We start from the raw sequence: 27,539 nt of genomic DNA on the forward strand, positions 1-27,539 counted from the left end.
TAACGTTCCTCATACATAAATTTTATACTATAAATTTTACAATTTAAGAGAGAAAGAAAGAAAAGAAATAAATGTTGGATAACACCGGCAATACAATGAAGAGAGATAAAAACAAAAAATGAAGTCATAAAATCTATTGTAAATATTTGTTGTATGTATATCATTACTCTAAATTTTGTTTGCCCAAGAATGCACAAAATAAACAGTATGTTAAAAGTTTCTCTTCTATGCATTTAATAAACCTAGGAGTTGGTACCATTTTTTAAATTGTTCCTGATAAAACTTGTGAGTACAAAGTTTTATGCTTAATTTGAGTGATTGATCTTGACAGTATACGTTTAAATGTTTAAGAATGCAAACTTGTGTGAAAGGTTTTGGATCCACATCAGAGAATATTATGTTCTCAGGTTACTGATCTATCATATGTGGCCACCGCCTACCTGCCACACATAGCAGGAAGATAGAGACACCACACACGTTTGTTATTTTTGTTTTGACGATTACATACTGTTTGCCAACCAAAATCCTCAATTGCTTAAAGGGTAAAATCCTTCTTGGACCCACCATAATGCCAACCTAAACATAGTCTGAATTCATTTTGCTGCATTTCCTAATTGAGCTTAAGAGAGGTGGGGTGAGAAACACTTCTTTGTCAAGCCTTAAAATACTGCCAAGGAATTTAAACATGAACACACATGGGCATCCAAAATATTTAAAATTATAAAAAGACATATCATCCTATGTCAATGCTTTAAATTTTATTTAGCTGCAAGCATCCCATTTATTAAAGCATGAAGAGTATGACCAAGGGATTCAATGTGAAGGACAGTTTCAGTAGCAGCATCAAGATCAATGCTGCAGAAAAAAAAAACATGAAAAGTGTTACCATCTTATGAGTCAGAAGAAAGCTTTCTCAACCTTAAAGGTATACTATATATCTTGAGGAACACTTCTATCTGCAGTTGTATTTATTTGCTCCAGTAACCAAAATTTTGAGAATGAATGAGCCTTTGAAATATCGATAGGTTCACTAATCCAACTCCATCCCGAGCCAGAATCATCCAAAGAGCCAACCTCTTCTTTTAAAGATTCAGTTGTGAAGCTTGAAATCATAGATGCAGAGTTAATCTGTCATATCATAAATAACTATAGGATATGCCACTTCTTGTACTAGAAAATGAAAGAAAAGATCTAAACTATAGACTATAGATAGATTAATCACATGCATTTCAAAAGGAACTTCATTCAATTGCATCATCTATTTTGATCACGAAGTTGATAAAGCAAACCTTTGCCGTATTAAGCACTACACTCTTGCAGTCTGGTAAGATGCTCAAAGACCATGCGGATAAGTGATATGAATTTCCATTGAAGCTTACTTTTGCATCAGTTTTGGCAATGTTGGCAAGGAAGGCAGCACTTATAGCTCCTATGTTGTAAACTGCAGCCTAAGTTTGAATAGTAAATGTTAAAAGATGTAATTAAAGTATTAAACCATTCATATCATTGAACTATTTAAGCCTTTGGGATAATTGATTCTAAATGTTAAGGAGTTTGACACTCAAGCTTCTTTACCCAACATTTAAGCTTACGGATGGTTCACTAAATAGCCTACATTATGAGCAAAGAAGAGACTAAATCTTCATAAAGCATGTAAAACAAGTATTAACGCAGAAAAGAAAAACTAGCCCCATCAGGCAACAGTATTTTTCCACAATCAATGTAAAGCAACATAAAATGGGGAAAGAGACAAGAACCATAGAAAACTATGACAAATTGACAAAGATCCAGTGGATCTTTGCTGCATTGCCCAACTACAAGGGTAAAAAAATTCTGCATCATAAACAAATAAGTAAAGGTGAAGAAGAAAAGCAAAATGACTCGATGTCATGGGTTATTGATGATGATTCTAAGCCAGCCAAACGGAAGAGGTACAATTCAAAGATGAAAGAAGGATTGACTAGTGATGATATCTTTGTTGCATAGCCCGACTACAAAAAGGGTATAAAAATTCTGCATCATAATTTTTTTTATAAAGGTGAAGAAGAAAAGAAAAATGATTTGACGTCCTGGGAATCAAATATTAATGAAGATTATAAGCCATCCAAAAGGAAGGGGTACTATTCAGAGACAAAAGAAGGATTGCCTAGTGATGATATCTTTGTTGCACAGCCAAACTACAAAAAGGGTAAAGATTTACTGCATCATAAAAAAATTGTAAAGGTGAAGAAGAAAAACAAAATGATTCGATGTCAAGGCATAGTGGTGAAGATTATAAGCCAGCCAGACAGAACTGATACAATTCATGGGAAGCATGGGAAGCAGACAACCACTTTCTTTCCCTACTTTTGTTAAGTTACTTTATATTTCTTATGTGGCTCTATGTATATCTTAAATGATTGACTTGTTTAACTTCTAGATGTTGTCTTTGATGAAATATCAAATGGAACTCTCTTGCGAGTTTCCTTCATGTATAAGGTTGTTCCCATTTCTGAGCTGTCTGATGAAGACTTCACAGAGGTAAATGACTTGCAACGAACCTATTATTTTTTTCCCTGAATCAACTATGAACATTTCAGTGCATAGTTGCAATGGAAACTATATGGTTATTACATAAGTATTCATTCTCTCACTATCTTAGAATATATGATAACCAATTGTGTTATTTTTCTTACAGCAAGAATGTGAGGATTTGCAGCAAAAAGTGAAAGCCAACTTGCTCTCAAAATTAAGTGTTGTAAGTTGTTTGCTACATAAAGAACAAGTACACCAATCATTGATTAAAAGGGACCCCTGCTTACCCCATTCTGCAATCAAGCGTTGAAATGTGTCCATTTCATAGCACTACAATTTCATTTCATCTTGTCCCATCCTTATATCTAAAATTAAAAGAACGAGTACCTAGTGAGGAGGAAATATAGGAAACGAAAGCAAAAGTATAATGCAAGAAAAATGGTAAAAAAAATAGGGAATGTGAGAAATTTTACCAGAACTTTGACTTTCTTTTGGCAAAGGTAGAGAGCAATTGCTCTTCCAAGCCTGGATGTCGCTCCTTTTAGGAACGCCTCTTTCACACCTTGAGGGATCTCATTGAGTATGACAGCAACAGTAAACATGTTCCCATGAACAACACGGACCCTAAGGTTAGGGTGCTTGTCCACAAAAAGCATTCCACCCTCATTTAGTGATTCATTCTACATTCAGTGAGGAATAAGATTGGAATTAATGCAAGCTTCAACCATCCCCAATAATGGAGAGTAATGATATCTAGAGTTAAATTTACATAAACCCCTAAATGCAAGGTTATAACCAAGATGGAAGACAAACCATATCTCTCTTGAAACTCAGGTGTGCTCTGCAGGAACTCCAGCCCTGGATGAGTTTCCAAAAGCTCACATAGCACCTGTTTAAAATCATCCTAACATGAAGTATAATATGGTTCACTAGGAAGATAGATAGGAATATAATATCAAAGCCAAGAAAATCAACAAAAATGGCCCCTAAATATTAAATCAACTAAAAAGAGGTAGTAATTGATAATGAAAGTGAAGCACATTCGCACAAACCTGCCAAAGCGAGGCTTCCTCAGCCCAGAACTTAGAAGAAGAGGCCATAAACTCTAAATCAAAGCCATTATTGTTCCCAAAATGCTAACTATTATGTTCTTCATAGATAACCTTGACCTCTTCTTCCAATGTCCTAGCAATGGATCCCACCATTTCGTCTTCTTCTTTTTGAAACCACTCTTCACTATTCTTACCATACACCTTTGATCCCTCTGCTTCCTAACCAATCCCTCGTTATGTCTTCTCTTTGAACACTTTCACTGATTTCTCTTAACTTAATAGCATCACCTTTAAATGTGGTTAAAACTTTATAAATAGTTTGCAAAACCTCAGGTTGTGGATAAGGAATGTTAGTCATTATCAGCTTTCAACTGTATGTGAAAAATCTATATTTTTATGATCATGGTATAGGGGGTGGAGAAAGGATTGGTGGTGGCAGATATGGCCGAAATACAAGCCATTAGGATCAAGAAAAAAAAACTGATTAAGCAACATGGGTCTATAATAATAGGCATACTAATTTAGTAGTTCAATGATGGCCAATGTAAAATATATACCTAGAATATAGGTAGCATCCTCCACTCCCTTAAATATCACCCATGTTTTCTCTTTCACTAGTAAACCAAAACAAAATAGTAGAATGAGACAGATTCATTGTAATATGAACTACAATGCAAAACACACACATCGAAGAAAAAAATAATAAAGAACCCGAGTTGTGAATTTCCAAATTCACACTCACACCAAAATGATATGAATTCTTAAGTGATTCAATCTACTGAAGACCATTTTGATCAAAACTTGGTTGCCAATAAATCAACTTTAGGTATTTAATTATTTTACTTGTTAAAACCAGATCAGTCTCAACCTTGTTCAAAGTTTATATCATGTTCTTTGGTAGGCTATAGAATGTACACATCATACAAGAACTAATATCCTCAAAAAACCTATGTTAATTGACCAAACATCAACAATCAAATGATTGTCCACATCAAGAGGAAAATAGAGGGTAACATACTAGTTTTTGTAAGGGACCCCACAAGTAGAATTTCTGCCAATACTGTACTTGTTGAAGTAAATCAAGCATTTGTACATCCTCATACTTCAACAGCTGCATAAATTTGGTTAGAGAGACAACGAACCATGAACAAATGTAATGTTGATATAACAAATCAGCAATAAAGCATGCTTTGGAAACATCAAAATTTCCCACCATGAAAATGGTATTTTCTGGAAGCTGAGTTTGGTAAAAATGAAGGTTATAATAAGTATTACTAACGCAAATGTATATTACTACTAAAATAAATGTGAACTGATTCTAATGTGTTTGTAATCAAATGATTGTACAATGAAAATGCATAGTTTCAAAGAAACATGTTCCTATGTTATCTAAATTTTTCTAACTTCCATGTTCTTAATCAGTAGAAAATATCCCGCCCATTTGTTGCGAAGTGTTGTCATGGTCTCTTTGTTTAACGGTGTTTCATCAAAAAACTACTGCAAAATTGTAAATATCAAATGGCTGACGTACATAAACGCATTGGAATTAGTGACCTCAAATGATAGTAACAAGTAAGACATGTTATAGTAATAAGTAAACATAACCATATTCCATTCATTCTTCAAACCGTCGCTCACTATGCACCACATCCGATGCATGACATAATATCTACACTTGTAGCCTCCGGTTTGAAAATGACTCTTCATGCAATATGTTTACTTAAGGTAGTTATTTCAAAGAAACACACGTCAGTAATTGGAGATGGCTATATTGATTTGATATAATGACATACCTTTGGTTCAATCAACCTCTTGATCTGTCTTTCCTTCCAAAGTAGTGCTTAATGTTTTCATTGCACTAGTTTAAAAATGACGTTAACGTATATATTCAAATAATCATTGTCTTTATACCCTACAATTGCAATATTTCAATTGACTTTTAATGTTAAAACTAACTTATTCATTGTTGTCTTGATGTTAACATCAGGCTTCTTACACAAAGAACAAAACCAAACAACAATATTGTCCCGTGGACACAGAACAACAAGTTGCCAATGTGCCTTGAAGACGAAAAACATTAGTTAGGCAACAATAATGCACATAATATCTATATTCTACAACATCAATTCAACTTACTGATTTAGGTAAGGTCCCAAGTACACTTTTCGTTGTGATTCCTTGACCCATTTTTGAATGTAATGTTGGCATTCTTCATGTTTGTTCTTTGCGTTATGGATAGACTGAGGTTAAAGGAAACCATACAGTGATCCATAACCTAAGCTTGTACTCCAATCATTCATAAACTTGTTTCAAACATTTGACATAAATATTGTTAATGGCATATTTTAACCAACTTACATCCTCAGTTAACAAATGAAACACCTAGTAAACCAAATTTACTTACATTAGCCACAACTGTAGTATGGATATGTTCAAACACTTGTCACCTAAAATAATCTCACTAACATCTGCATGTGTGATGAAAAAGTCATCTTTGACATTAGGTATCCCAAATTTTGCCCCATCTCACGCCAACTCAATTGGCTTTTGGTAAATATCAAACAAGTTCTTTACCAATTCTCCCAATGGATCAATTGCAACCACTACATTGTCCATTTCAATAGATTTAACCGAAATGGGCAGACGCTTTTGTGAATCCTACATGGTTAAAGAAAATATCAATTACGCTAACAAACAATTGAACAGTGTGACTAGAATTATTATTCAAAGGCAACACTAAATACCTCATCAGATATGGGTATCACAAGATGTGTCGGCCACCCCTCGAAAGTGCCAACGGCTTGCCTCACAAACTGAATTTCCTATGTTAGGAAAGGAAGCTGAGCATCACCGTGGTATACTTTGACAACACTCACCCTAACCACATCATCCTCGTAAGGGACATTGTTTATGGTCGACAAACTGTCATAGACTTTTCCCAATGCCACTAGTTGAGTAGATTGCTCAGCAACTACATACAAGCCCATGGTATCGGCGTGCACATTAGAAGTATCTTTACCTAATGGATTTGTGTCAGCTTTTGCACAGCTCCCCTTCGTGCTGACCCGTGCAACTAATACTTGTATATCCGGTGGCTAAAGTGGGGGTGAGTGGTGTGATGCTATTTGGGATAACTCTAATTTGATTACTTGTTTCAACTCTTGTTTAATTATCTCCAAAGTGCGTTGGTTTTCCTCTTCTACCTTCCTCCTCCACGCTTCCTGTAGGTTCTTGTTATCTTCTTCTACTTCTTTCCTTCATTCTTCCTTCAAGTTACTGATGATTTCAACCAACTTTTATTGAGTGATCGATGTAGAGGAAGTGTTAGATCCACGTGAGGCCTGACCAAAGAACTGGCTGATTGTCACACTTGTCCCCGCCACACAAACACGACCTGGATGCTCTGGTTGGCCAATAGTCGTGTTCAATATGTCCTCACAACCTGAAGGAACAAAGTTGTCCTGCGTTGTCAGCTCTTCTAAAGAGTCATGTGAACAACACAACATTAATTTACAAGCCAACGGAGATTGTTATTATACAATTAATTAATTCCCACTATCAAACTTTGAGGTAATTACTCACAATTTTGTCTGATATTTGTTGGGCAGTTGTAGAGGTTATTTGGCCATGTCGCTTTGTGTGGGCCATCTTCCACTTGACATGTCTAGAAATGGGGGATGGTGGGTTGACACTCAATGACAAATTTTCAATAAATCCTGCTTGATGTTCTCGTGTCTTCCTTTTCCGGTCCATTAATTTTTTTTCAAGCAGTTCGTAACCCCCACGAGACAATGAGTGCAAACAGTCATTGTATTTTTGAATTTCCTGGGCCTTTCTCTATATTCCCTTACAAAAAAACAAAAAACATTTTCAAGGATTAGGAAAAACAAATATGTTAACAAATTCACAAGCTGCATACAGAACTAGGTCGTCAAATAAACCTGCCAATTTGGGGTTTGGCGGCTTTTTGCAAATTCGGCCCAAGTTGCTGCACCAATGCCATACTTAACAGAAGGATCATCTTTTGCTTGACCCTCACTGTCAAAATAAACGTATTTTTTTGTCAGGGAGGACTTAAATTGCCTCCTTCGAGTAGCGACCGTTGACATCACCTTCGTTTTTGCATTGTCACCCTCGAGGATGTCAAATTTTCCCTCCAAAACAAAATTTTTAAGTAACAATTAGTGAAATATAATATTTTTTAAATTATTATATGAAATCATATACAAATGTCAACTTAAATAACGACTTACCAAAATGTCATCCCATATTAGATTCTTTAAAGTTTTTGGTACAACATTCCAATTGGAGTGGACAATAGGAATTTTCTCTCACACTACAACTCCCAGATAACTATGAAACTTTTCTTTATGAGGGCCTAATCCTCTCCTAGTGGCAGGATTGACGTTAATTGTAGGTCGTGGTTGATCCAAGCTTCAAACTGTCAACCTTCTCAGCCGAGTGGATTGTCTAGTCCTCCTAGATGTAGCATCTGAAAGAATATTTGAATGTGGAGGGGACCTTGGGGGTGTTGTCATGAGTCTACACAAGTGAAACAAATAAAGTTACTAGGACATGTCAGTTATATAAACAACATATACGTATTAAGTTGTAAATATTCAAATACATAAATGTATTTCAATTATGTAATATGTTATATACATTACCAGTAAAAACATAAGCAGATACGTATGAATATTATCCCATAAACCTTCATCATGATCATTTCAATTTTCATGTACAACATCCTCCTGATCTTCACCATTTATGAAAGGCATTTGTTGATAGAAAGTTGGCATCTCGCTCACATCAACTAACGAACCATCAATATGGTCACTGATAGAAATTGTTCTCCCTTGTAGAACCCCTGACCATCTCGAATCGCATGGATCTTGGACATAAAACACTTGTCCAGCTTGCACTGCCATGATGAATGGATCGTCGTCGTAACCAACCTTTTGCAAGTCTACTAAAGTAAATCCCAATTTGTCTTAATGTACTCCGATATTTCCATTAACCCATTGACACTTGAAGACAGACACTCTAAATTCACTGTAATCAAGCTCCCAGATATCTTCAATGACTCTATTGTAAGGCATGGACGCTTGAATTGGATTATTATCAGAAACACTACAAAAATGATCTGACTGACCGTTAACACTAACCCTACTGTTAGCCAGAATACTTTTTCCATCCTGTGACTTTGTGTAGAAAGAATAGCCATTGATATCATATCCCTGCCAGGTTGGAACATTGAGATTTGGACCAACAACTAACAATCTTAGTGTCTTCGAAGCACTGTCATCTGTGAAGATTCTTTGTCTAAACCAGTTAATGAAAGTTTGGTTGTGTTCTAACAACAACTTCATCATGTTAATTTTTGGGTGAGTATCTGAGACATGTTTTCTGTGACTATCTATCTATGGGATAACCTCTTATGTGGTGTTTGGTACATATAGATGAGCTTGTGATAGGTGTTGCTGATCCATCGTTACAACATTAAATCCCCGTGTACCCCTCCCTACCTTGAGTCGTGGAGTCATGACGACTTTGAGAAACCCCGACTGGTGATGTAGTATTTATATACTCTGAGCAAAATTCAATTGCTTCTTCAGCAACGTATCTTTCAACAATGCTTGCTTCTAGTCAATATTGATTCTTTGTATATCCTTTCAACACCTTCATGTAGCGCTCAATCGGATACATCCAACGTAAATAAATAGGCCCACACAATCAAATCTCACGAACTAGATGAACAATTAAGTGAATCATGATGTCAAAAAATGAGGAGGGAAAATACATCTCCAATTCACATAGGATAATCGAAGCTTCATTCTCTAAAATTATCCAACTGTTGAGGGTCAATAACCTTGCTACAGATAGCATTAAAGAAAAAACACAAGCAAGTGATGGAAACCTTAACAGCCACTGGAAAAAGTTTTTGCATTAATACGTGACAATCATGAGATTTGAGGCCAACCAATTTCAAATCCTTAATTGACACAAGGCTCTTGATATTTGAAGAGTATCCTTGAGGAACTTTCATATTTTTCAGACAATGACAAAAACTTTTTTTCTCTGCCATTGACATTGTGTGACATGTTGGGGGCAAATATGTTGGATCACCTCATGAAACTGGATGTAGTTGGTCTCGTATACCCATGTGAACCAAATCTTGACGACATTTCAAACCATCCTTTGTCTTGCCCTTAATGTTAAGAAGGGTGTCAATCAAACTATCACACATATTTTTCTCCTCATGCATAACATCCGGACAATGTCGAACATGTAGATCGCACCAATAAGGAAGATCAAAGAATATTGACCTTTTCTTCCAAATTTTCTTCGCAGACGCATCCCTTTTGTGTGTCTTTCCAAAGATAGTTACAATGTCTTTCACCCGATCATAAACATCGTCTCTAGCTAATGGTTCAGCCGCACTTTCAATCTCATTCTCTCCATTAAATGCTCTCTTCAATCGCCGATATGGGTGATTAGGTCTCCAAAATCTTTTGTGCCTTGTATATATTATCTTCTTCCCATGTGTGAGTTGAATGTAACAAGTGTTTTTTTTCACAAATAGGACATGTGTGGTGTCCTTTCACACTATATCTGCTCAAATTTCCATAAGCCGAAAAGTCATTAACAGTGTAAAATATCATTGCACGTAACCTGAAGGTGTCTTGAACATTCGCATCATACACATCAACCCCGTCTACCCACAGTTTCCTCAAGTCTTCAATCAAGGGACTTATATAAATATCAATATCATTTCCTGGCTATTTTGGACCCGCTATCATCATAAACAACATAATGTATTTTCGCTTCATGCACAACCAAAGAGGAAGGTTGTAAATCATTAACAAAACCGACCATGAACTATGATTGGTGGTCAAGTTACCGAAAGGATTCATTCCATCTGAAGCAAGAACAAGCCTTAGGTTTCTTGGATCCTCTCCAAATTCTGGATACAATCGATCAACTGTCTTTCATTGTGGAGAATCAGCGGGATGTCCGAGTAACCTATCCATTATTCTTCCATCTGCATGCCACCTTATATTTTTTGCATCGTATGCACTAGCAAATAATCTCTTAAACCTTGGTATTATTAGCAAATACCAATAAACCTTTGTTGGACGACTGTTGGTTATGGATGCACCATCACTACATTCATCGTTGTTGACTTTGTAGCATGACACCCCACATGTCGGGAAGTTACGCATTTCCGCAAACTCATTTCTGTACAAAATACAGTCATTAGGGCATGCATGGATATTTTGGTACTTCATACCCACAGGACATAATATTTTCTTTGCCTCGTAGTGACTTTTCGGTAAAATGTTACCGTCAGGAAGTATATTCTTCAATAACACAAGTAACTCAGTAAAGCTTCTATCACTCCACCCAAATCTGGCCTTCAAGTTCACCAAACCTAGCACAGCTGATAACCGAGTGAAGGTTGTGTATCCTGCATACAATGGCTTCTTTGAATCTGTTTGTAATTTTTCATAATAATGAGCATGAGCATCCCGAAAACCCTCTTGGCCAAGATCATGTACCATGTCTTCCATACGATCTCCGGTTTGTACATCAACTAGCTCAGGTTGAGGGGTTGTTGAAACGTGTGGCAATTCACCATGCCATATCCAATTTGTGTAACTCGGACTAAACCCCTCACATATAAGATGTGATCTGATGTCATTCAATGATTGACGTCTCCTATTCACACATTTAACACATGGGCGAAAATATTTTGCAGCTAATACTGGTGCATTTTGCTAAGCAAATTGCAAGAAATCTTCAACTCCCTTTTGATAAACTTCGCTTATGCGAGGTGCTGTAATCCAATTTCAATCCATGTTCTATGTTCTACAATACAGGGTATGTTGTCCTATATGCATGATAATCTCACTTTTTTCAAAAAAAGGTGTGGTCCTATCCCATTCAGGAACTATTTTATTATGTCATTCATATGTACAAGTTAAGTACATTATGCTAAATTTGATTAAATTTCAGCAATATTTCACATTGGTCTCCAAGTGCACGAAATGAAACAGGTCACATCATTTGACCACGTTCGAGTATGCACCAGGAGAACAAAGCAATATGTAGTCAACCGAAATGTAATCAAATATAACACAACGTACTTAACATATAACTATGAATGAAGTAAAAAAAATGAGTGTTCCTAAAATGTCTAAACGAATAATTCAAGATCCAATACACTGATTAATCCAAATTGTTCGTATTAATCACTGTATTGAAGCTTGCTTGAACGAGAAACTAAGGGTCACTCAGGATGCACATAATTTTAATATTTAAGAATTGACATATTTGAAAAAAATGCAATATCCCCATAAATGTGATGTTGACATACATACCTGGAAAGATACGTGTAACAATAACTATGACTGTGGTGATGGCAGGGAAAATTGTATGAGCTTATGTCATACTAAAGTAGTCATATAATTAAACATTGTTCATGCATGTTATTTACAAAAAAGAATACGGCTTGCAGGAAAGTCAATTATGGCCTTGGGGCACCTCATGTCAACTAACTAATGTTGACCATGTTACGTGACAATCTATAATGTCTTGACCTCTACATAAATAAATAAGAAGGGTTTGCATTTTATTATGTCAACATTCTTCAAATTTCAGCATCTATTTTTAAAATGATCAAATATGTGAAATATAAAAATGGCTAGAAAGGGTTAAGATACTATACTTGTAAAGCTTTGTTTTGTATTATCCTTAATTGCTCTAAAAAATGTGGGGACAAATAATGTAGCAGGATCCATAGATTCCAAGTCGCAATGTGCAGCCTGCAAAGTGGTGTTTAAAAACTGTAAGTTTCGCTCTAAAAATACAACATACAAGGTAGAAGAGGTCTCGGGAAAGAGTGCTATTAATTATCATACAATAAATTCATAAATATAAACACAATGTTTAAAGATTAATATTTGTTATTTCCTTTGAATGGATGTTCAACATCTTTTCAACAACAGCAACACAAATCTATAAGAAGCAATTATCTATTAAATTGTTTTTTTGTAAAAATTTCAACAGATCTCAACAAGTAATAATCAACCTATATCAAACAAGTTTTTTAAAATGCAAACAATGTAATCAGTTGCAGTAAGGAACTGGCATGACATTAGGGGCTGGGGGAAGGGGTGAAGACTCTAGCCATGGAAAGTCATAAGTGTTCATTACAACATTCATATACTGACATTTTCGGTTTATTATTTTGATAGGAATCCTTACACTGGGAAGAATTGCATCATATCAATAGCAACCATACACATCAAGTTGAGACCTTTTAATGCATTTTTACAGCAATTAGGTGCAACTCATAGGCATATATGGTCTCAAATAGGCTCGTAGGGCCTGGTTTGATAAACTAAGGAGACTGTACTGAAGTTTGAGTTCAAATCCAGCAAGGGTGATTTGTGTATTGGTTAATGGTTTTAGTGTTTGATTGTAAATAAATGATTCTGGTGACTTAAATTATATTTTATTTACAATTGAAAAGCTTATTTTATCAATTAAATAAAGTTGATTTTTTAAAGTACTTTTAAAATGTTACTTTCAAACATAATTACAATCTTCTAATGTTAATCTTTCAAAATTTATTTCTAGCAAAATGTAAAAAAGTGTAAAAAAGTTAGGGGTAAAAAAGTGCAATTAAGCCTAAGAGGAGAGTTTTTCAACAGGAAGAAAAAAAAAAGAGCGTATGAGGCAAGGGAATTGGGATTGAAGTTGAGGAGAGTGTGAGATACTCTTGAATATATCTCAAGAGTGTAATTCCCTTGCTCTAGTTGCATTGGCTAGGGTATAGAAAATATATTTTCTTCATTTCATTCATGAATTGTTTCCCTAACCCTAGTTGAATCTAATAGATTCAGCCCCAGTTGATCCTCAAAACCTTAGGCATATATCTTTCTGTATTCAATGGTTGGTTTAGTTTTGAAAATGTTGATTACTCAAATAACTTTAACACAAATTAGTAAAACATTTAAACAATTGAAAAACCCTAAAACAATATCATGATGTTAAATTCTATAATTTTTTTATGAAAATTTGTTTCACATCTTTTTCATCTCGATCTATGGGTACATAGCTTCCCTGCAAAACCTATATAGCTAGGTTTATTAGTTCCCTTGATATGTGAAGTAAAAAATGCTCTTATCATAGTTAATTAATATATCCACCATTTTGTTGAATGTGAGGTTTTCAACTCTATTCTTGCAAGTGATAATTTGACGTGTTATATACGCAGTGGCTCACGGCAGTGGAGCTAGGACTCTTGAAGGGTTGTCATCCTCTCCTGACATATATATATATATGTTACCGTAAATCCTTCTAAAGGATTAGTTGTTGTAGAAGAAGTAAGGTCAAATAAGGATGCTAAAGTTGGCACACTGTTGGATCTTACTCAGTCGGGTGCATTTAATGGGTACTCTGTTGATCCCATTGAAGATTTGCTTGGAGAAAATCAGAATAACACTGGCCTTCTATTTAGTTTCCAACAAGGTCTAAAATGGAACTTTGAGTAGGATGATATGAGCTTACAGGTAAAAGATGGTCCATTACATCATACTAGATCTAGTAATGCAGATTTAATTGAAGAGAGGAATGTTGTCTCGGTAGATAGTGAACTTGGTCAAGTTCTACAGACAACACAAGTGGTAATAAATATGCTAGATGTTACCATGCCCGGTACTCTAACAGAAGAGAGGAAGAAAGAGGTAGAGTACAAACTCTTGTTGCTAAGTGTCTTTTTTAGGTTTGGAGGTCTTGTTTCTTCTTCTCTCTTCTATTAGTTTTATTATCTTGTTGATTGAGGTCGTGATGCAATCCTACCCCGCAAGGGTATTGGATAGAAGACTCCAAGCAGATTGGGCCAGAGATCCAAGGGAAGGCCCTAGGGTTCTCATGATCCTTAGGGTAGATTTTGAGCCCATGGGCTAAGTATGAGCCCGCTTATCTTTGTAAATATTCGAATAGGTTTTTCCTTCGTTTGGGCCTTGTATTTTGGTCATTATAGTATTATAGGGTTTTTGCCTTGTATTTTGAGGTATTTTGAGTAGTCTTTGTAGTAGGGAATTTTTTGTATTTTCATGTATTTTGTTATGGGGATGAACTTAGCTATTATAGGGGGTGTGTAGCTAAGCTCTAGCTTCTCATCTCAAGGAGGTGAGCTTAGCTATTAGAGATGTGTGTGTAGCTAAGCTCTAGCTTCTTTAGGAATCTTCTTAAGGAAGCTTCTCAAGGAGGTGAGCTTAGTTATGAGAGGGGTGTGTGTAGCTAAGCTCTAGCTTCTCAAGGAAGTTTTCTCAAAGAATCTTCTCAAAGAAGTTTTCTCAAGAAAGCTTCTCAAGCAAGCTACCTAGTCTATAAATAGAAGCATGTGTAACACTTGTTGTAACTTTGATGAATGAGAGTCTTGTGAGACACAACTCAAAGTTCAACTTCTCTCTCTTTTTCTTCCTTCAATTTCGTGCTCCCCCCTCTCTCTTTCTCTCTCTCTCATTCTTTTCCTCCATTGAATCATCCTCTCCAAGCTTCTTATCCAAGGCTCATCTTGGTGGTGAAGCTCCTTCTTCCATGGCTTATTCCTTAATGGATGGCGCCTCCTCTCACCTCTTTTCCTTTGTCTTCCGCTGCATCTCCAAGGTGGAAAATCACCATTAAAGGACCCCATTGAAGCTCAAAGATCCAGCCTCCATAGAAGCCCCACAAGCAAGCTTCCATCAAGTGGCAATCAGAGCACAAGAGCTTCAAGTAGGTGCTCCTTAAACCTCCATTAATTTTTTTTGCTTTACCTTCTCTTCCATTGTTGTTTCTTCATTTTTTTCTCCATGTATCTCCTCACATGTTTTGTGCTAAATGTTTTTAACATGATTCTTTAGAGTTTCCACCGATTAAACTTGCTATATAAGCTAGATTTGATTTTCTATGGTTCAAATTTCTTGTTCTTGTTCTTGAACCATGAATTGTGTTGAGTTTAGGTTCCTTTGAGTTTTGTCTTGTTATTTTTTGTGGCTGAAACCTAAACCATAAAATTCTTACAAAAATATTAAAGTAGAAGAAAACCTCAAAAATCTAGAGTGACTTGTTCACCTATTGTAGTTTTGTCATAGAAGTCATGTCTAGTCATGAAACTTGTCACATAAGATTTCTTATGTTGTGCTGAATTTTATTTTCTTGTTTCTTTGTATAACTCATTTTTTCATGAGTGTATGAAATTCTTTTAGCCTATTATTTGATTTGAGTCAAATCTTTCATGTTAATTAGTCCATAACATATTCATGCAAAATTCTTAGAGAGTCTTTGATTGTGAACCTTTTCTTGAACTTTTAGGAATTGCTGGCTGAAATGTTGATCCTAAGTGAATATTGAACACCTAAAACTGTGGTAAACAATCCTAGTGAGTTCAACATACATAGGAAGGTTGAAAGTAAGCCCAAGGCAATCAATATACCATGCTTAAAAAACAAAATCGCTGGTGCTGGCAGCTTGGAAATAGAAACTTGTAAAAATTACTGAGAATTGGTTACTTTGAATTTTGAGCTCAAAGTTTTACTGAATTTTCTAGACATCTGAAAAAAAGTTATAAAAAAAGAACCAGATGGTTTGGATAAAAGGAAAAAATAATAAAATCACACAAGTTGGCAGAAAAATCAGTATAAAAAAAAGTGAAAGGGAAGTGTGATTGTTGTTTTGGCTCAAAATTTATTCTGTAATTGGTTCCTATCTTATACCAATCTTAGTTCCTAAATTTCAATTGAAAATTACTGTGAAAACAAGTGCCAAAGCTAGAGGTTTGTTGAGTCTTTTTTATATAGTTTTTTTTACTCTACTCTAGAGCCATTCTAAGTTTCTCTTTGAGTCCTAACTTGCTTCTATGTCCTTTTCATTGCTTTAATTGTTGAATAATCCTTAAAAAAATGTCTTGTTAAAATTCCATTGGTTTAACTTTCATTTCATTTTTTGGTCTTTGGTTATTGTTTGTCTCTTTGTTTCCTTGTTTGTGAGTTGCCATATAGGGAATTGGAAAGCAGAATTGGTGCCATCCCTTGAAGAATTTGAGTCAAGAAGCAAGGGGTCAACCACCTTATGAGCTATTGGCCTAAGAAGCACTCCAAATTGAGTGAATCACCAAAGAGAGAAAAACCACCAAAATTGAGGACCTTTTTGCAATTTTGTAATTAACAATTTACTTTACTTTCATTGCTTTCAAATTTTGTAACAAAAAGGCCTTTCATTGGAAGTAAGTTGGGAGCCTCCAATAGGTCACCCTACTTCCCTTTGTGTGTAATAATTTTAGGCAATTTTCCCTTAGGATTGTGAGTGTTTTGTTGGGAACCTTAAATGTAGTCATCCAAACACTCTTAGGATTCGCCTTGTTTACATTTCTTGCTTACTTTCATAGCTTATTTCTTTTACCTTCCATTGTCAAACCGCCTAGATAGCTTGCATTTTACCAATTAGTTGTTTACCTTATCTTTCACACCTCTTTTAGTGTTTATTTTGGCTAGCTTCAACCATATTTTCTTTTACCTTTTGTTTTCAAACCTTCAACAAGAAAGAATCACAACTTAGGAACCAACATGAGTCATCATTCATCTAGTGTTAATGGCGAGGGTACTAGTCATAAAGACCCTTTATCTAGAATCTTAGATGAGTTGAGTTCCCTCAAGTTATGGAAAGAAAAACAAGAGAGAAAAGAAAAAGGGAAAAAAAGAGTGGAAGAAATAAGTCAAGATGAAAGAAAGAAAATAAGAGAGGAAGAAAGAAGAAAAATAATGAAAGAAATGAAAAGAGAAAAACATGCCTCATATAGTAATCATAACTCTTGCAAGAGCCTAAGTGAAGAACTTCGTGACTATTACGAAGGAAGGCATAGGTCACATCTTAGACCTCACTCCCATAGAAGAGAAAAGGAAAGAAAGCCTCAAAAGGCTAACATTAACCTCTCATACTTCCATGGGAAGGACAATGTAGAGGCTAACTTAGATTGGGAAATAAGGGTAGAGCAACAACTTAAAAAGAAATCTACTTCAAAATCTTATGGCTCTCACTCTTATCCAAAGAAAGACCAAGGTCAAGGCATCTTAGGGGTGACACCTTCTAAGCCCAAAGATGATAAGGGGAAGACAATAGAAAAGCAAGCCCCTAAGGCTAGTATGCAAGAGAAAACTAGCTCTATAAAGTGCTTTAAATGTCTTGGAAGAGGACACATTACTTCTCAATGCCCCACCACAAAAACCATGATTATGAGGGGCCAAGACATTTATAGTAGCCAAGATGAGGTTACTACTTCACCTTCCTCTAGTGAAAGTGAAGAAGCAAAAGGGGAAGAATCTAGTGAAGAAATCTACCCCCAAGAAGATGGACAACCATTAGTGGTTAAAGGGAAGTGTAAAGAGGTAAGTGTCTCCCCCAAGAGGTTAGATAAGAAGGAAACCCATTTTACAATAAAGACAAACATTAAAGAAACTTTCCCTTTTAGACAACCTCTACATTTTCTCTTTTGTAAAAAGACACTTGTTAGCACTGCCACACCTCTTAGGCTTGAGGTTATTCCTCAAGTAAAGGAGTTGTTGGATGAAAGGCTTGGTTTGTAATAGCTTAAATCCTTGTGCTTTGTTGGTGCCCAAAATAGGTATTATTAGGCACCAAATCCCTACAATAAGTGATATGATGAATTTTTTGAGTGTTGCACCCTCTTTTGTAAAATCAGTCATGCACCCAACGTCTTCATGATTCATGTACATAGGGACTCATTAGGTAGGTTTGTTCTTATTTTTTGTTTCAATACAAACTTAGGTGCTCATATGGGACACCATAGGTTTGTCATATTTTTTTGTAGGAATAATCAACATAAAAATACAGAAAAAGGTACGCTTTATTGCATTACTTTCCTTAATTTTTTAAATAGTGATCAAGGGGTTCACAAGGACCCTAAGAGAATAAAGATCATTCCTGATTGGCCCACTCCACCAAGTATAAGGGAAATCTGGGGCTGCCATGACTTGACAAACTTTTACAAAAGGTTTTTCCCATATTTTTTTATACTTGTAGCACCACTCATTGAGTTGGTGAGGAACCATGTTCCTTCATGGGAAGATGCCCAGGAAATGGATTTTCAGACCTTACCTTACTTCAACATACCAAACACCACTAATACATATGTTTTTGTTCTTTTTACAGGTGTTGAGGGAAGGAGCCCAGAGTATGAAGAACCTCGGGATTTGAGGTCAAATCCTTTCCAAGGTGGAGGGGATGATGCAATCCTACCCCGCAAGGGCATTGGATAGAAGACTCCAAGAAGATTGGGCCAGAGATCCAAGGGAAGGCCCTAGGGTTCTCATGATCCTTAGGGTAGATTTTGAGCCCATGGGCTACGTATGAGCCCGCTTATCTTTGTAAATATTAGAATAGGTTTTTCCTTCGTTTGGGCCTTGTATTTTGGTCATTCTAGTATTATAGGGTTTTTGCCTTGTATTTTGAGGTATTGTGAGTAGTCTTTGTAGTAGGGAATTTTTTGTATTTTCATGTATTTTGTTATGGGGGTGAGCTTAGCTATTATAGGGGGTGTGTAGCTAAGCTCTAGCTTCTCATCTCAAGGAGGTGAGCTTAGCTATTAGAGATGTGTGTGTAGCTAATCTCTAGCTTCTTTATGAATCTTCTTATGGAAGCTTCTCAAGGAGGTGAGCTTAGTTATGAGAGGGGTGTGTGTAGCTAAGCTCTAGCTTCTCAAGGAAGTTTTCTCAAAGAATCTTCTCAAAGAAGTTTTCTCAAGAAAGCTTCTCAAGCAAGCTACCTAGTCTATAAATAGAAGCATATGTAACACTTGTTGTAACTTTGATGAATGAGAGTCTTGTGAGACACAACTCAAAGTTCAACTTCTCTCTCTTTTTCTTCCTTCAATTTCGTGCTCCCCCCTCTCTCTTTCTCTCTCTCATTCTTTTCCTCCATTGAAGCATCCTCTCCAAGCTTCTTATCCAAGGCTCATCTTGGTGGTGAAGCTCCTTCTTCCATGGCTTATTCCTTAATGGATGGCGCCTCCTCTCACCTCTTTTCCTTTGTCTTCCGCTGCATCTCCAAGGTGGAAAATCACCATTAAAGGACCCCATTGAAGCTCAAAGATCCAGCCTCCATAGAAGCCCCACAAGCAAGCTTCCATCAGGTCGTACCCGAATCAAATAAACATTAAAAATGCAGTATCTAGGAAGTGATCCTAGGTCATCTCCCAACGAGCAATGGTCAACCAAACGTTCATAACAGATAGTAATAAAACAGTAATGAATTGGGGGTTGTTTGTTTTTGTAAATTAAACAGCAAGTAAATTTGAATTAGAAAATAATAGAATTAAAACATGTTGTTTCCCCTTGATTCACAAGCAAGTCTCTTATGCTAGGTTACGAGAATTTATCCTTAATCAGTTCAACCACTTACTCCAACCCTAAATTAAATTACTAAGCAAAATTTAACATGAGGCTGTCATTATGTGATTAAGCAACACATACACCAATTAATCATGAACGAAACTTATCATTAAGCATGAACATAAATTAAGCGCAGAGACAATTAATCAAGCACTAAGCATGCATGGATTAATAGCAACAAATACAGAGTAATTGGTGAAGAGGAAAAACTGATCAGAATTTAATAATAATAATAAAACCTCAAAGAGAGTTGTGTTTGATCCGCAAGAGAAAACAACGCTGGAGACTCAGCCTTCCATTAATCAATAGAAAACGAAATTGTAGTAGAAAATGAAGAAAACTAGAATTATTCTCCAAAACGAAAAAAGCTAAAACGAAGAGAGAGAGAGAGAGAGCCTAAAACTAGAACCTTAATGAATTAATTATGGTTTATAAAATAAATAAAGCAAAGTAACAAATAGACAGAGGAATTGAATATGTTGTTTGGATTTTTTTTATTAAAAAAAAAAAGCATTCGAAGACGGTTCTCTAGAAAATCGTCTTAGAATCCTAAAACTATTTTAATTTTTTGTTTTGTTAAAAAAAAACATTCAAAGACGATTCTTTAGATTGTAGGCATTCTAAGACATTTTTTTAGAGAACCGTCTTAGAATGTGATCATTCTAAGATGGTTGTTTTTCTAAGAACCATCTTAGAATGTGCAACTTTTCTAAGATGGTTTTTTAATAACTGCATAGAAAGTTTTAACTTTCTACAACGTTGGCCACAAAGACGGTTCAAAACCGTCTTTGAATGTGTCATAGAACCGATGTAAAAACATCTTTTTTCAGTAGTGTTCTTTGAAAAACCTACCAACAATCTAACTATATAGTGTTGGATACAAAAATACAAGCGAACATTAACCAAGTTCACTACTTACAGTAAACAAGCAATACTAATAGTACAAAATGTGTGCACACTCCATCAAGGTACAAGGTTAAAGCCAAAAATTAAAAAGAGCACACACCTTCGACAACGGGGAAGGGCACGACAGGGTGCGCGCGGCACGGACTGCTCGTTTAGGGTTTAGGGCTGACTTCGACGGGGCAGCATGACCACGATGTCACTGACGACACACTGCGGGACGACATAGCACACGATCTCAGCTTTGAGGTTGTCAGCTTCATCTTCGGGTTCAGAACGCGTAAGCTAGGTATATTCAAACAGTAAAAAAACATGAAATAGTTTTTGTCTAACATAAAACATTTAATATACGTATAACCTTTTTTTTATTATTTTTGTAAATTAACAAAGACGGTTATCGACTATAACCCATCATAGAATGAAGTCTTCAATTGATGAAAATGTCATCGCGTTCTACCTTCAAAGACGGGTGTTAGAGACCGTCGTAGTTATATTGGCATTAATTACAAAAATATCACTGAGTCACATTCTAAGACGGTTCTAAGAATGTGCGTCGTAAAAACATTATTTTTTTAGTAGTGAAAGTAACTCAAAATTGTCTTCAGCATCAATAATTGCTTCAACCAAATATGTCTCAAGCTCATTTTTTGTATCAATTAAACTTATTTCCCTTAGATGCATTAATTAGTAGTTTGTGCAGCTAAACCACTATCTTATTCTGATTGGTTTTGATTATATTGTTAGCCATGGGCAACAATGTACAAATCATACATCCTTCTCAAATTGGCATTCACATATTTATAGAGCTGCTTTGCAAACTGCTTGCCATCCTTGTGCATGCCCTCAAAATACCATTCTATATACTTCATCTTAGATCGAGGGTCCAAAATGACACCAAAATACAACAACTGATTAGTAGTCATTAAATTTGTCCAATACTTGTCATATTTCTTTTTCATTTCCAAAATCTACAAACTAAAGTAGAAGCAAAAGCAAAGGTAGAAAAATATTGAGAAGGAGACGGAGGAGAAGGAAGAGAAGAAGAATTTTGAGAAGGAAGAGGAATAGAAGGAAGTAGAAACAAATTTTATTACTTATTATGTTGTTATACTTATGTAATAGTTCAATTACTTATATATTAATACTAATAAGACTATTAACACAACAAGTTATTTAATATAGATTAATGAAGATTTTTTAATAGGAAAACTGATAACTCGATGAATAAATCAGACTATCAAAGTGATATACAAGATTTTGTACATACAAGTTTTATTCATAATTAATCTACTAATTTATAAAATTCTTTATTATCTTTGTTATTTTAAGTAAATAATAATAAATTCAAAACATTAAATTCATTACATGAAGCATATTATTAAATATAAATGTCAAGGCATTAAGATGTAAGCAAGACACAACCAATTACATAGTGTAAGTAGAATAACAATTACAACAACCAAAGAAAACCAAAATGCAAGCTAGTCCAGCAAGGTTTACATAACTACCATAAACCCAAAAGAAGTAGAAATAGATAAGACTAAAAAAATCAAACCATTGTGACCCTATCAAACAATCCATAACAGCGAGAGAAACATGTCTCCAGCAGCTAGCGCAAAGCTTCAAGATGAATAAATCAGACATGATAGAATTAATAATGGTAAATACTAAATGCATAATACAACCCATGATAGAATTAGGAGTTATATTTCTAGCACGCACACACAAGATTAATTTTGTTCAATGACAATAGTCTAATTATGCTTACTGCACAATTTACAAACTCTATCACTATAAATTAAAAAGGTGAAATCAAAGTGTGCTATGCATGGAAGCAGAAGCTCGACAATAACAGTGACAAGACTAGTATCACAAATTTTCACTTTCTTTTCATTGCAACATAAATAAAAAAAAGTTAAAATCAAAGTGTGATATGCATGGAAGCAGAAGCTCAACATTAACAGTGGCAGGACAAGTATCACAAATTTTCACTTTCCTTTTATTGCAACGTACAAATAGCACTCACATACTACACAACTATACAGTTTAAGGTTAGTTCAAATCCTTTTTGTTTTTCATTGACATTCACAAGTAACAATTCAAATCTCCTAACACCCTTGGAAACCACTCACATAAAGGTTACATTGGAATCCAAAATAAGAAAAAACAAGTGTATATATAACTATATACCATGAGATATATAAGCTAAAGTTGAGAATCCCCTGAATCCAAACCTTTAAAGTCCTAAACTTCAATAGTTTCCAACTTTCCAAGTTCTGCAAGTCAATGTCAAAAATGGAAAAAGAGATCATAAATAGAAAAATAAAACACGGTTTAGAAGAAGACGGGAATTCAGGAAGCATAAATCGCAGAATTATAATCTCCAAGGACCAAAACGAAAAATACTTGCGAGAAACGTACAAACATGAAGCACACCAAAGGCCGAATGGGACTCTATTAAAGTCGACGACAACCATCAGATGTCAATCTGAGCTCCATTTGAGAAGATGACGATAATTCTACAATTTCTACCTCCAAATAATAACTTTGGCACCGCAACTCGCCAGCTCCTAAGGATTTTTTTTGTAAGAAACGAAAGTGATTAAGAGAGATTGTAATTGGTATGTGACTTTTCTCATTCATTTTTACTTAATTGAGGAATTGGGTCGTGTATGTCCAAAGTCCAAACTAACTTATTCACTAAATTGTAACCTCTATTTCACTATTAGAAAATACAATTTTAATATTGATAATTAAGAACTTTTAATATCAATTATTAACTCATATTAAAATTACCAATACTAATTTATTAATATTAATATCGATTGTTTAAAAATTAATATTATTATAAAAAAATATTAATTTTTTGAATAATCGATGTTATTATTAAACAATAACATCAGTTTTCCTAAAAATTGATGTTGATAAGAAAAAAATAACATTAATTTTCCTAAAAATTGATTTTCATAAAATAAAATAACATTAATTTTTCTAAACATTGATGTTGTTTATGATTTAATTTTAAATATCATATTTATTTTTTTTAATTAACAACCTGCAGTAATTAATTTAATTAATCCAAGCCAATAATTAAATCATATTATTTAAAAGCAATAAGTCAAAAGCTAAAGGATTTTTATCCTATTGGTCTAAATTACTCCAATCTCTCAAACACCTATTCCCCTATCCTCTCTTTATCTTACAGCTAGAGTTGGGCTATATATAATTTATATTAGACGATAGATACAGTATGATTCGTATTTGAGTCCTTGAATTTTCATTGGCCTCTGCTAATTAATTTAATTAGCAGGCACGGACTTGTGATTTGGTTTTGGGAGGAAAATTACGTGGGTGTTTACTATGCAAATATTTGTTTGCTTCACAGATAAGATTTGCTTACTAATTCACAGATAAGACTTGATAGACTTTTAAGCCGTTGAAAGCATCATGCACAACTCAAAATATATATACCAATAGAATTAATACTTTCAATTCACGGTCATGATACCTATTCCAAAATGAGGCGCAGGTTATGCTAAACTTTATAAAGTTGGTTCGTTTTCTTTCCCCGAAAAGGAAAGCAATTAAAGTGAAATTTGATTTGTGTGGCTTTTGGATAATGATTCCTTTATATGATAACAAGAATGGTCCCTTATAGAGTCGAGCCACAAAGAGAGATCAGCTAGCTAGCATGCAGCTAGTGATGAAATCGACTTTGATGTCTATTTGTGTGACCTTGGGGATGTGGAATATACTTAACCGTGTCTTATCACTCCCACGAAAGAAAATGACACCCATGCTCAAATATCTTGACACCCTTTTTTTAGATTAAACCAAAGCTGTGTGGGTGGAAATTGGAAAGGTAAAAGTTAAAGAACAATAATAATATCAACCTAATTAATTAATTTCTAATTTCCTCTTTCTCCTTGAGTACAGTATCATTTTTCCCCCTCGAGTCGCGACGTATTATTTATGTTGTCTAAATAACAACCGTGCATTGAAGAGAAGGTGTGAAGAAACTACATTAACAGGTATCTAGGTATCTCTTAGGAAAGGGATGCATCAAAAACAAGTTTTCAGTGGTTGGAATGATTTGTCTTAGCACCATGATCTATAAGTGACCACCAGTATAAGTGCATAGGTGCTACTTTTCTCCTCTTATCCCTTCCAAAAAAATGTTATGTAGTAATGCGGATTGGTATACTTTTTTTTTAAAAAAAAAAGGAAGGTATACATTTTTTTATTAGCAAAAAACTTAAAATATTGATTAAAAGGTATAAGAAATACTGTAACCCGAGTAAAAGAATCTTACAAGCTCATTTTGAATTAAGGTTTAAAAAAAATACTAGATACATTGATACACAATTAGAAAAAAACATTGAGTCTACCCATTTTAGTTGTAACTAAGTCTAAGATCTAATTTATTATCAATTCAAATTATCATTGAAATCGAAAGAATATCCTGAAACACAATTTTGTTACGCATCATCTAAATAAACCAGATCATCATGACGTATTATTATGAACAAAAACTAACTTTTCCTTCTCAGGATTGAACTAAACCGGATATAATGATTAAGTATGTTATTAAGTGATTAATTTGTAAGCATATATACATACATATATATATATATATAGAGAGAGAGAGAGAGAGAGAGCTAGGGAGGGGAGCATGCCCAGTAAATTTCAAATCTTTAAATATTATTAATACAAAGGACAAAAGAAAAAATATAATAAGGAAGGGAGATGATCAACTGAGTTTTTTTTTTCCTTTATAAATTTTTTTGAAAATGTTTCAAGAAATACTTCGAGAATGCATCAAACAATTTAATGATTAGTCAGACAATAGTTTTTTTTACAGTGTCAGACGATAGATTTTAAAAAACAGGTTTTTGAAGACTTTAATGAAAGATATTTTAAAACTCGCAAACTGTCACATTAATATCACTTTAACATTGGTCACGAATATAAGATAGAGAAATAAAATCTAGAAATTTATACTAGTTCATGCCAAAAACTTAATTAGGGTTATATTCATTTTCTTCTTTTTGTACAAGATCTTTTCTTACAAAGACATGTACAAAGATCCCTTTTTATACATGTTTAGGCGTACAGCATAGGTATATTCTTGTTCAAGCCTCTTTAGACTTCTTTCTTAAACAAAAAAAAAAAAAAACTAAAGAAAATGTAAGTTTAATGTTATGTTAAAGTATATGAATGCTCAATGCATATGATGGCTAGTAAAGTTGAAGAATGTTATGAGAATGTACAATAAGATAAATAAAGACTTAATATATAAGAGCTTCTAAAAGAATTACAGAATTAATTAATATTTAATGTAGCTGGGACTCTTTAATTCTTCAAACTTTGGTTGTAGACATGCTTTTAACGGTTAAAGATGAAATGTGTTTTTAAAAAATATTAGTTTAACATTGAACTATATATATACGTTTAAAGTATATATATATATATATATATATATATATATATATATATATATATATATATATATATATATATATATATATATATGTAGTTCCTCTATGTTCTAACTCTTTTAAGTGAAACTTTTTATTTGCTCTACATCTTGTCACCCTGAAAGTTCAATTTGTCATATCTCTTTATGGATGTAAGTACAATCTTCAACAATAACTTTTCTAATAAATTTTGATTGTCCTATAACATATCAACTATATCCTTCAATAATTTTAGAACGCTAGATTAAAGACACTTAGAGATCATCAGACAATCATATAGTGTTTGAAATGTGAGGATGAGTAGATGCTATATACATACATATAGTCTATTATATGCTTTATTGATAACAGAATTTTGAGATTTTTTTTCACATAGTAAACGTATCAACTTTTTATAAAAACTCATTCAAATCTTAATATCAATATTTTACTGTTTATGAAAATTTTGAAGTACTATCTTTGTTGACTCGATGTAATCATTATAATTCTAGATTTCCATTGAAGTCTTATTATATTATCTTTGTCCTCAAATTTCTATTTTTTTTCCTCATAAGTAATTAAAAAATAGCTTATATCTTATCCTCATTATATAAAATTTCTAGATCCATCTGCATATAATAGCTTTTGGCTTCAGTAATTATAAAGTTAACATATACCAACATTTTCAACAAATTTTTATTAGTAACATATAATTGTACTATCAAATTATTAAGTTATTTGGACAAAGATATGGATGTGTTGTATTATAACAAAAAAAAACTATATATATAATTAAAATGTTCTTACATTTTTCTAAATTTTGAAATAAATATTAATCAACAGTACCTTATATTTTTAAAAGAAAATAGTGAAAGTCCATTTTTATTGTATATATTAATCCTAAACAGAGAAATAAAGTATATATAATATTTATTATTCTTCAGTTATTTTAAAAAGTGTTTCTTTTAATATTTAACAAAAGGTATTTGAATTCCCCTTCTAATTTTTTTATGTTATAAAACGTTTCTAAGTTGGTAAATTAAAAAAATGAGGCTGAAAACACAAAAAGCCAACTATATGTGATATAAATCAAAACTTAATAAAAAAAAATTAATGAAGTAACAATTTAAAAGAATTTTAAAACGAAATATTTAGGG

The 27,539-nt window shown here is 34.0% G+C and overlaps 1 long non-coding RNA gene across 10 annotated transcripts; it reads right to left on the reverse strand.

Annotated features, from left to right (window-relative positions):
* Positions 1 to 681: 681 nt before the first annotated feature.
* LOC100810066 (uncharacterized) lies at positions 682 to 23,569 on the reverse strand. Of its 10 annotated transcripts, none has more exons than XR_005887502.1 (15): positions 23,348 to 23,569; positions 23,117 to 23,202; positions 21,030 to 21,211; positions 12,295 to 12,391; positions 7,820 to 8,108; positions 7,508 to 7,720; positions 7,149 to 7,403; positions 4,585 to 7,008; positions 4,124 to 4,180; positions 3,567 to 3,854; positions 3,328 to 3,418; positions 2,988 to 3,194; positions 2,802 to 2,879; positions 1,290 to 1,448; positions 683 to 1,128 (listed from the first exon to the last, which is right to left on the reverse strand). It is a non-coding gene; the product is annotated as an uncharacterized lncRNA (long non-coding RNA). The 10 variants fall into 10 exon arrangements; XR_005887499.1 differs by having other exon boundaries at positions 684 to 1,128; positions 3,328 to 3,854; positions 4,585 to 6,224; positions 6,311 to 7,008; XR_005887501.1 differs by having other exon boundaries at positions 684 to 1,128; positions 3,328 to 3,854; positions 4,585 to 5,869; positions 5,971 to 7,008.
* Positions 23,570 to 27,539: the final 3,970 nt, after the last annotated feature.

The sequence above is a fragment of the Glycine max genome, chromosome 12, assembly GCF_000004515.6.
Source record: "Glycine max cultivar Williams 82 chromosome 12, Glycine_max_v4.0, whole genome shotgun sequence".
Lineage (NCBI taxonomy): Eukaryota > Viridiplantae > Streptophyta > Magnoliopsida > Fabales > Fabaceae > Glycine > Glycine max.